An 8848-nucleotide genomic window follows, 5' to 3' on the forward strand; every position below is an offset into this window, starting at 1 on the left:
TCTCCATAGCAGCCTTTTATCAACTAGAATAGTGAATTAAACCAGACAAGCCATCCCCTGACTATACTGGGAAGCCAAGAAGAGCTAACAGTGGCTACCATTTCTGGAGCATTTACTGTGTACCAGGTGCCAGTCCCCTGCTTTACATATGTAGGTTCACTCCGAGGGTCATCTTCACTGCCTGCTGAGAACCGTACAAGTTTCTTTTTTTTAGATTGTATTTATTGATTTGAGAGAGAGCACAAGCAGGGTGAGCGGCAGAGGGAGAACAGGGCCCCCCGCTGAGCAGGGAGCCCGATGGCGGGACTCGATCCAGTGACTCTGGGATCGTGACCTGAGCCAAAGCCAGACGCTTAACCAACGGAGCCACCTGGGTGCCAGAAAGATACAATTATTATTCCCAGTTTGCAGATAAGTAAAATGAGGCACAGAGGGGTGAAGTAACCCATAGAAAGTCACGGAGCTCATAAATGGCTTAGCTGGGACAGGACGTCGGGTAGCCTGGTCCCAGAGTCTGAATTCCTAACCTTATACTCTCCTCCTCCTCCCTATTGATTTGTTTAGATGTAGAAATACACGCAAAAGTTCACATTTTTAAAAATGAAACTTCTGTAAATAAATTTGTTAAAATGCAGGAACAATAGCTACTAGGGAGTGAAGGCCATGAAATCGTACATATTTGAGTTTAAAAGCTTAGTCTCAGGGCACCTGGGTGGCTCAGTCGGTTAAACATCCGACTCTTGATCTCAGGTCATGACAGGAGTCGTGCTTGTGGGAGTCAAGCCTGTGGGAGTCTCCCTCTCCCTCTGCTCCTTCCCACTGAATTCTTCCTCTCTCTCTCTCTCTCTTTCTCTCTCTCTCAAATAAATAAATAAATCTTAAAAAAAAAAAAAAAAAAGCATAGTCTAAAATGGCAGGATTAATCTTTGAAACATTTCATGGAATTCAGAAAAGAGGGCGACATTCAGTTGTCCACAAGCTAAGTCAATTCGAATTTCTCAAGATGCTTCATCTGAATCAGACTTCCTGAGGAAATGATGATGTTTAAGCCAGAACAAACATACTTTTCATGGAATGTGGTTCTTTTGTGAAATACTTTGTTTCCTAAACAGATAGTGACAGGCATGAAATACTTACCCAAGATTTTATTTGTGTTTTTCCCTACTCTTTCTAAAGAGAATTCTGGAATATTGGTGTGGACACCAGTATCGGTGAAGAAAAAAAAAACGCAAAATGACACCAATCCACCATCTTTGTATCCTGTGGAAAAGGTACAATCTTTGTATCCTGTGAAGCTTTTCCCTTCTTTTAGTTTTCAGAAGCTAGGCTTGATGAATTTATCTAGCCAATTAAAGACTTTGAAGTTTTATATAGAATTTATTTTCATTGAAAACTTACTCTTTGGTTATCATCATCAATCTGGCATATTTGTTAAATTTCTGTTACAGGAGTTTTCCCAAAAAGTGAAGCCTTTTCTTTCAATGAAGTTGTATTGTTTGTTGTAAGGACGGCGGGCTTAGTCAGAGGAGTCTCCGTCCCCCTGTGCCCGGGGCAGCCCGGGAGTCCTGAGCTTACACAAGAGTGACATTTGAAAACCCGAATAGACACTGGAGCTAACTCAGTTTTGTTTCTTTTCCCAGATATGACTGAATACTTGGACCATTATCCAAATGCCACGTGGCATTTTTTTTAAAATGCTAGTTCTTTTCAAGAACGTTCCATTAAGTTTAAAACACTCCCACAAACTCCGAAAGACAAGATAATTTATCGGCTGCCTTCTATAGAGCTTCAGACACCAGACACCGAGCGTCTGCTTCAAGCAGCTCCTGTAGTGGGCACTCCTTTCCCCCAAACACCCCCGGACTTGAGTTTCCCGTGAGGACAGAAGTAAGTCACAGGCCGGGCCGGCTCCAAGGCCACCGTGAACTGATCTCCAGCTGCACAGTAGGCTCCGGCCTAAATGCCTCAGTGTATCCCCAAAGTTAATCCTCCCTACAACCCAAGAGGCCGTTGTTAGCACCCCCATTTTGCAGATGGGAAAGCCAAGGGCAAGCCAGGGTCATGGAGTCGTTTGTCCGAGGTCACTCGCTTGTGTGGGGTACAGCCCGCATTGGGACAGAGTGGTGAGTGTAGAGGCAACCCTCTGACCCACTAGGCTCTTGGCCCTGGGGCCGCAGAGGGCACATGAACCATCAAACCTGCACTTCGATCCCATCTTCCTCATTTCCATCACTGAAACCTGTTTTCCAGCTCCAGACTCCTGTCCTCCCCTTCTCTAGATCCTTCTACCAACGCCCCACCCAGTCCGGGCCCTCCCTCCTTGCTTCACACTTCCGGTTCTCTGACCGTTCTTCTTCCCCCTTGCCCTATTACTCTACTGGAAAACCAGTGGGGTCACCTCACAGCCTACTCGAAAGGGTTCCTGTTCGAAGGAATGGAGTTCAGGCCTGGCAGTCAAGATTCTGCCAGAGACCAGCTCCTCCCCTGTTGACGGGATAGTACCTGGGTTCCCCAGAGCCCCGGTCCTCCCCTCCTTGTTGGCAGGGCTTCCTCTGGGAGGGGCTCACCCTACTTCTCCTGGCTGGCTCTTGCCCACCACCTTTAGTGAGAACCACTCCATCCTGCTGGGCCTTAGAGTTTTTGGGTGAACTAAAAGATTTGGACTTCTTCCCAAGGTTTCCGCAGACTCTACTATTCTGTGTTTTGTGCTCAGTGAATTGGTCCTGAGGGAAGTGTCAGCCCTTTGGAAGGAAAACAGGCTGAAGGAAACAGGCTGAAGGAAATCACTATATATTTGAACCAAATGGGTACATCGCCTCCTCAACTGGCCCACTCTGTGCCATGGTTTGTGTTAGTCTCTTTAGATACAAAAATCTCCCCTCCGGAGAGCTTTCTGTCTAGTTGGGGCAGATAGATATTTGAAAAACAAACTCCATCACAGGTTATGTGAGTGCCGTGTATAGGGGACAGTGGCACAAGGAAAGGAAATACAGGAAAATTCTTGAGTAACCCAAAACTGCGTTTTAGGAAATCAGGTAACAAGATTGAAAATAAGAAGTCTGCAGAACCTGATTGGGAGAATAGGGGGTGAATCACAAGGGTTTTATTGGAAACCCGTGACGTTTGGGAGAGCTGCCTTCCAGCTTGTATCAGACTCAGGGGAAGGGTCTAACCCCTGACAAGAAGGCAGTTAAAACAGCAGGACAAGAACCCTCATACCATGCTTCGGGAACTGCTAACTGGTGCAGCCCCTTTGAAAAGTATGGCTTTTGCAAAAGGGGTTAAACATAGAAGTTACTGCACAACCCAGCAAATCTCCTAGGCAGCTACCCAAGAGAAGTCAAAACGTGTTTCCACAAAGTCTTATATATGGACATTCATTAGTAGCATGACTTTAATAGCAAAAATGTGGAAACCATCCAGATGCCCAGTTCAGGAATGGATGAACCAAACTGGGGCCCCGTACAGCGGGATATTGCCTGGTATCAGAAGAAATGAGGTACTTTTGAACTCCGTGCCATGCCATGACTGAACGTTATGCCCGGTGAAAGAGCCAGTCACAAAGAGCATAGGGTGTCTGAATTAATTTCACCAAATGAGATGTCCAGAAGAGACAAATCCATAGGGACAGAATGTTGATTAGTGGTGGCCCGGAGCTGGGGGGGTTGAAATGGGGGAGAACCTTGCACGAGGGTATCACTTTGGGGTGAAGGACATGTTCTAAAACCAGGTTGCACAACTCTGGGTTTCCTAGAAGTCCCTGAATTCAGCCCTTCAAACAGGTGAATCTTACGGTGTATAAACGATGCAAGCGAGCTGAGTGGGGATTGCTCTACAGGACAGAGAGGAGCGAGCCTGTCTTCATGGTCATGGTCATGGTCATGGTCAGAAAGAGTGAGCAGCTATCAGTGCCCTAAATTCAACCAGTCATCAAGCCCCTATCAATATTCTCAGAAGTATTTTTGAAGCTTAATCTTAAAGATTAGAGTGAAATAAGAATTCTATTCCAGCCTCAGTCCCTAATCACAGGATTAGAAGTAGCGATTCCCAAGGAAGTGTTAAGGGGCACCTGACTGACTTGGTCAGTAGAGCACACAACTCTTACTATCAGGGTGGTGAGTTCAAGCCCCACACTGGGTGTGGAACCTACTTGAAACAATGTAAAAAATAAAAACTGTTCAGGTTTAAGGAGAGAAAAAGATTAAATAGTGACTGACAGCTCTAACAAACTTAATTCTACCTATTTCTATTTCTGTCTGCCCCAACTGTATATGCATTTTATAGGCAATGATCACTAGTAGTAAGTAACCAATAATTCTAATTAGCCACTTTTTTTGTTGTTGTTAAGTATAATGGGGTATGAATTATGGCCTTCCTTTTCTCTGTTTATTCTGCTTTTGGGAGGGAAGAAATTAAGTCCCTAAAAATGACCTCGTAATCATTCAGTGGATGTCAGACCCAGTACAACAATACCGTAAACATTTATGACCACAGAAAGGAACATTTAATGGGGACTTTTTTTAATGAACAAATACAGTCTTGGTCTTAAAAACAAAAAGAAAAAGCAAGATACAGTTATGAAAGGAAGCAACCCAAGGACCACCCTTCGTCATAAACAGAATACAAACCGGAAGTGGGGTGCTGTTAAGGGGGTCTGCATGCCCCTGGAATGTACCAGAAAGGTTGTCATTGATGGTCTGGGGGTACTCGGGCCACTGGGCTCCACGTTGGGTCCCCTCGCTGACTTTCTAGGCTACTTATGGTTACCACGTTTCACAAAGAATGTGGAGACTCTGATTAGGCCAGAGAACAGCTTTGTACAAAACATGGGGACTCTGTGAGGAAGATGCTACAGGGCAATTGGCAGGAAGTGCCACAGGAGGGCCAATTAGAAGACCTTCCACACGCAGAAGAAAAACTACTGTTAGAGTCTTAGAGAGCCAGAAACCGGCCCAGAAACCACGGGTTCCCGGGGACTACAGATGAAATTCAGAAGGTTTATGAATTTGTATGGGGGAAAAAGAATTACAGCTTTAGTTTTACTAATCTCTAATTGGAACTTAGCATTTCCTGCACTTATAAATGCAGGCAACAAACTACAGTGCACTTCACGGTACCTGCAACTTTGTCCACATAAAAAATGGTAAATATTTCCATGTTGCATTCCTGTCACTGTAAAGGTGAATTTCACTCACCTCTTTTAAAATACAGTACTTCGTTCCCTCCAGGCAGTGATGGACTAACAGATATGGGATTTGCCCTTACCTTTAGCAACTAAAAATCCGGACAACGTAGATGAAATGGTGGTTTTCAGACATTAGACAACAAGAAATCGGACATTGCCCTAGTTTAGCGCCTGGAGAGTTCCCTGGCGTCCTCAGAGAGGGGGCTGCCTGGCAGGAACCTGTGGTCGGTCAGGTCAGAATCCGTCTGAATTGAGGAGACAGAGCTGAAGGTTCAGGGAGGCAGAATTTGCAAGCAGCGGACTGGAGAGGAGACAGCCGCCCTGAGAGGGAGCTCTGGAGATGGCCAGAGGGTCTGTCTGGAGTCCTCAGCTGAGACATGACCGGCTCCAGCCAGTGAGGAAACCACCTGAGGCCAGGAAAGAACCTCCCACATCAGAGGGAACAAAATTCTGAACTCACACACGCCCTAGAATGTTCCTTTTCCCACCGGCCAGAGCGGGTCAAAGTTGGCCCTGGACTAAAGAATGTTCTCATTCTGTGTAACAATACTGAAAAGGAAGTTCAAAAGCAAGGGTAGGCAAATTTTGATGGGAAGGGGCAGCCACTGAATGTTCTCAGCTTTTCGAGACAGATGCTCCCTGTTGCAACTGCGTGACTGCCGCGGGAGCGGGAGACCGGCAGAGCCAGTATGTGAATGAACGGTGGTGGCCGTGTTCCAGTAAAGCTGTATTTACAGACGCTGAAATTTTAATAACACAATTTCCACATGCCACAAAATATTCTTCGCACCCACCCCCAAGTACCCTTCACCAGAATGAAAGATGAGATCCTACATCATTGAGGGGCTCTGGGGTGGCGCCGTCGGTTGAGCAACGCGTTCTTTTTTTTGTTTTTCTTATGATTTTATTTATTTATTTGACAGAGACAAAGAGAGCAAAAGCAGGCAGAAGCAGCAGGCAGAGGGAAAGGGAAGAGCAGGCTTCATGGCTGAGCGGGGACCCCGACATGGGACTCAATCCCAGGACCCTGGGCTCATGACCTGAGCCAAAGGCAGATGTTTAACCAACTGAGCCACCCAGGCGCCCAAGCAACCAATTCTTGGTTTCAGCTCGGGTCATGATCTCAGGGTTGTGGGGTCGAGCCCTGCATCGGGCACTCGGCCCTCTCCCTCCTCCCGCTCACACACAAGCACATGTTCTCTCTCTCTTTCTCTAAAATAATTTTAAAAAAAATCTTTTTTAAAAGATCCTACATCATTGAAATGATTCTTCTGCTAGATGTAGGAGATACTATGAGTAAATAATTCAAGGTTGGTTGGAATAGAATAGAGCACAAGCATGGAACCTTCAGGAACAGGGTACTTGAGCATCCAAGGGCTGGGTTTGGTGGTGAGCGCTCCCGGGCACTTTCTTTCTGTTCTCCTGCCACACAGCGTACTTTCCACCTTGTGACTCTTGTGGGTGTGTCATCTCCCTCCCTTGGCTGTGTTCTCATTTTTTAAAAGATTCTATTTATTTATTTGATAGAGTGAGCGAGAGAGAGAGAGTGCCCAGAGGAACAGAGGAGAGGGAGTGTTTTCTTGAGGATGGAATCCATATCTGAATCATGAGTATTTCCTATGCACCAAGGTTTTACGGAATAAACTCTAGAACCATCTTTATCAGACACCCTGAAGAGCTTGTTATAAGGAAGATGTCCAGGGGCGCTGGGTTGGCTTAGTTGGTTAAGTGGTTAAGCCCCTGTCTCTGGCTCAGTTCATGATCCCTGGGTCCTGAGATCCAGCCCCACCTTGGGCTCCCTGCTCAGTGGGGAGCCTGCTTCTCCCTCTGCCTCCCCTCTCGGCTTATGCTCTCTTTCTCGCTCTCTCTCTCTCTGTCTGTCAAATAAATAAATAAATAAATAAAATTTTTAAGAATGCAGCTGCGCAGGCCCCACTGAGAATCCTGGGAAACAGATCCAACAGTCTGTATTTAACCAGTTTTCTAGCTGGTTCTGACTCACATTCCACATGAAGACTAGGCACCTGGCATGCAAAGAAAAGCCCAAACGAATTAACGTTGAGTTCATAAAGTCAAACAGAACTATACACACACACACACACACATGCACGCATGTTACAGCTATCTAAATAGCATATTCTTGGGTCAAAAAGCTTCCAAAGATCTTAGATAAATATAAAGAGTTATGCATCTTTTCCTTTCTTTTCTTTTTAAACAATATTCTAATCAGTCCAAAGCCTGGTGACCTACTTCATCCCGATTCCACTCATCATTCCTTCCCCGCCTTTTCAGATTTTGCTTCATGGATCATTTCTAATGACGCTGTTCGGCAACATCGCTGCGTCTCCAACCCCCCAGGGCCTTGGATATGTGACCGTCTCAATTAAAACAAACCAGAATACAAAACCTCTCATGTACCTTTCCCTTTCCAAAAATTCATACATATCGAAAGCATGGAAATGAACTAGTGTGGTTCTCGAGAGAGATCTCTAACTATCTCCCTCTGCTGGATCTAGGTTCAATTGATATTTTTGACGTGAATATCGGATTCTCCAAGAAAGTGATGTTTCTCAAATACCAGTGGTTCAAACTCCCTCATCAGAGTTTTTGCCGTATCGACTTGTGGCTTGTGTTATCATTTGCCTAGATTTTACTTTAATCAAGTTACATTTAAAAAAAAAAAAGTTTAGCCTTCTCCTAAATAATAATAGACACGGAATTACATAATTACATGAAATTACAGGTTAGATGTGCTAAGTATATTTTAAGCATATTAAAGTAAATATGTAATTACTAAAATAAAAGAAATAGGTGTTCTTGAGGCACCTACAATCCTCTTGGGTGGCCTTTCAGGAAACTCCTGCATGGGGTCCTGCTAGGGGTCCAGGCCAGCACCCAAAGCCTTTCCACACTCCCCAGGTTCTTTTAAGAACCTCCCTCCATACACAGCTAGCACTGAAATAAAGAAGTCCCTTGAGAGCGCGTTGACACAAGCATGAAGCTTTGGCTATTAATCATCAAGGCACACCCGCCCGCCCGGCCGCTGTGGTTGGGGTTTCAGCGTGGATTGGCAGAAAGAAGAGGCCCAGGAGGGGGTTTGTGCTGACCCAGGAGCCGGGTTTCACTTGGGAAGTGTGAGCCGGGGAATCTTTCTGAGGCTCCGGGGCTGCCCGTCCTGGTTCACACCCACAGAGCTTGGCCAGGCATTCCCTCTTCTCCCCTGGGTCAGTAACCATGAGCTCAGCAGCGTGTCCCGTCTGTTTCTTTGAGGCAGGTGACATCCTTGTCAGGCATGGGAACTTCCTAGGGAGAAGCCAGCTCTTGGCACTGGGAGCACTTGCATTCTACAGATCAATTTTTCCTGTGGGTCTGTGTTTGCCTTTGAGGCAGTGTCCCACGTCTGACCATGTGTTCGAGGTGACTATTTTATGCCAGCAAAAGAAAACAAGCTTCACACCTCAGGGAGCTGAAGGTGAGGCGACAGCTGGCTGACGGTTCATGATTCACCCAAGTGGATACTGAACCCCAGGCCTGAAAGGGGCTGCCGCCCAGGGCACATATCAAGTCACGGATGAGAACCCGGGTTTGGCTACTTGGAGAGTGACAAGGGATTGCAACATGTTTTTAGCTAACCTCAGCTCTGCAGAGCCGGGCACCCGGGAG

Source organism: Mustela nigripes, chromosome 3, assembly GCF_022355385.1.
Source record: "Mustela nigripes isolate SB6536 chromosome 3, MUSNIG.SB6536, whole genome shotgun sequence".
In the NCBI taxonomy this organism is placed as follows: domain Eukaryota; kingdom Metazoa; phylum Chordata; class Mammalia; order Carnivora; family Mustelidae; genus Mustela; species Mustela nigripes.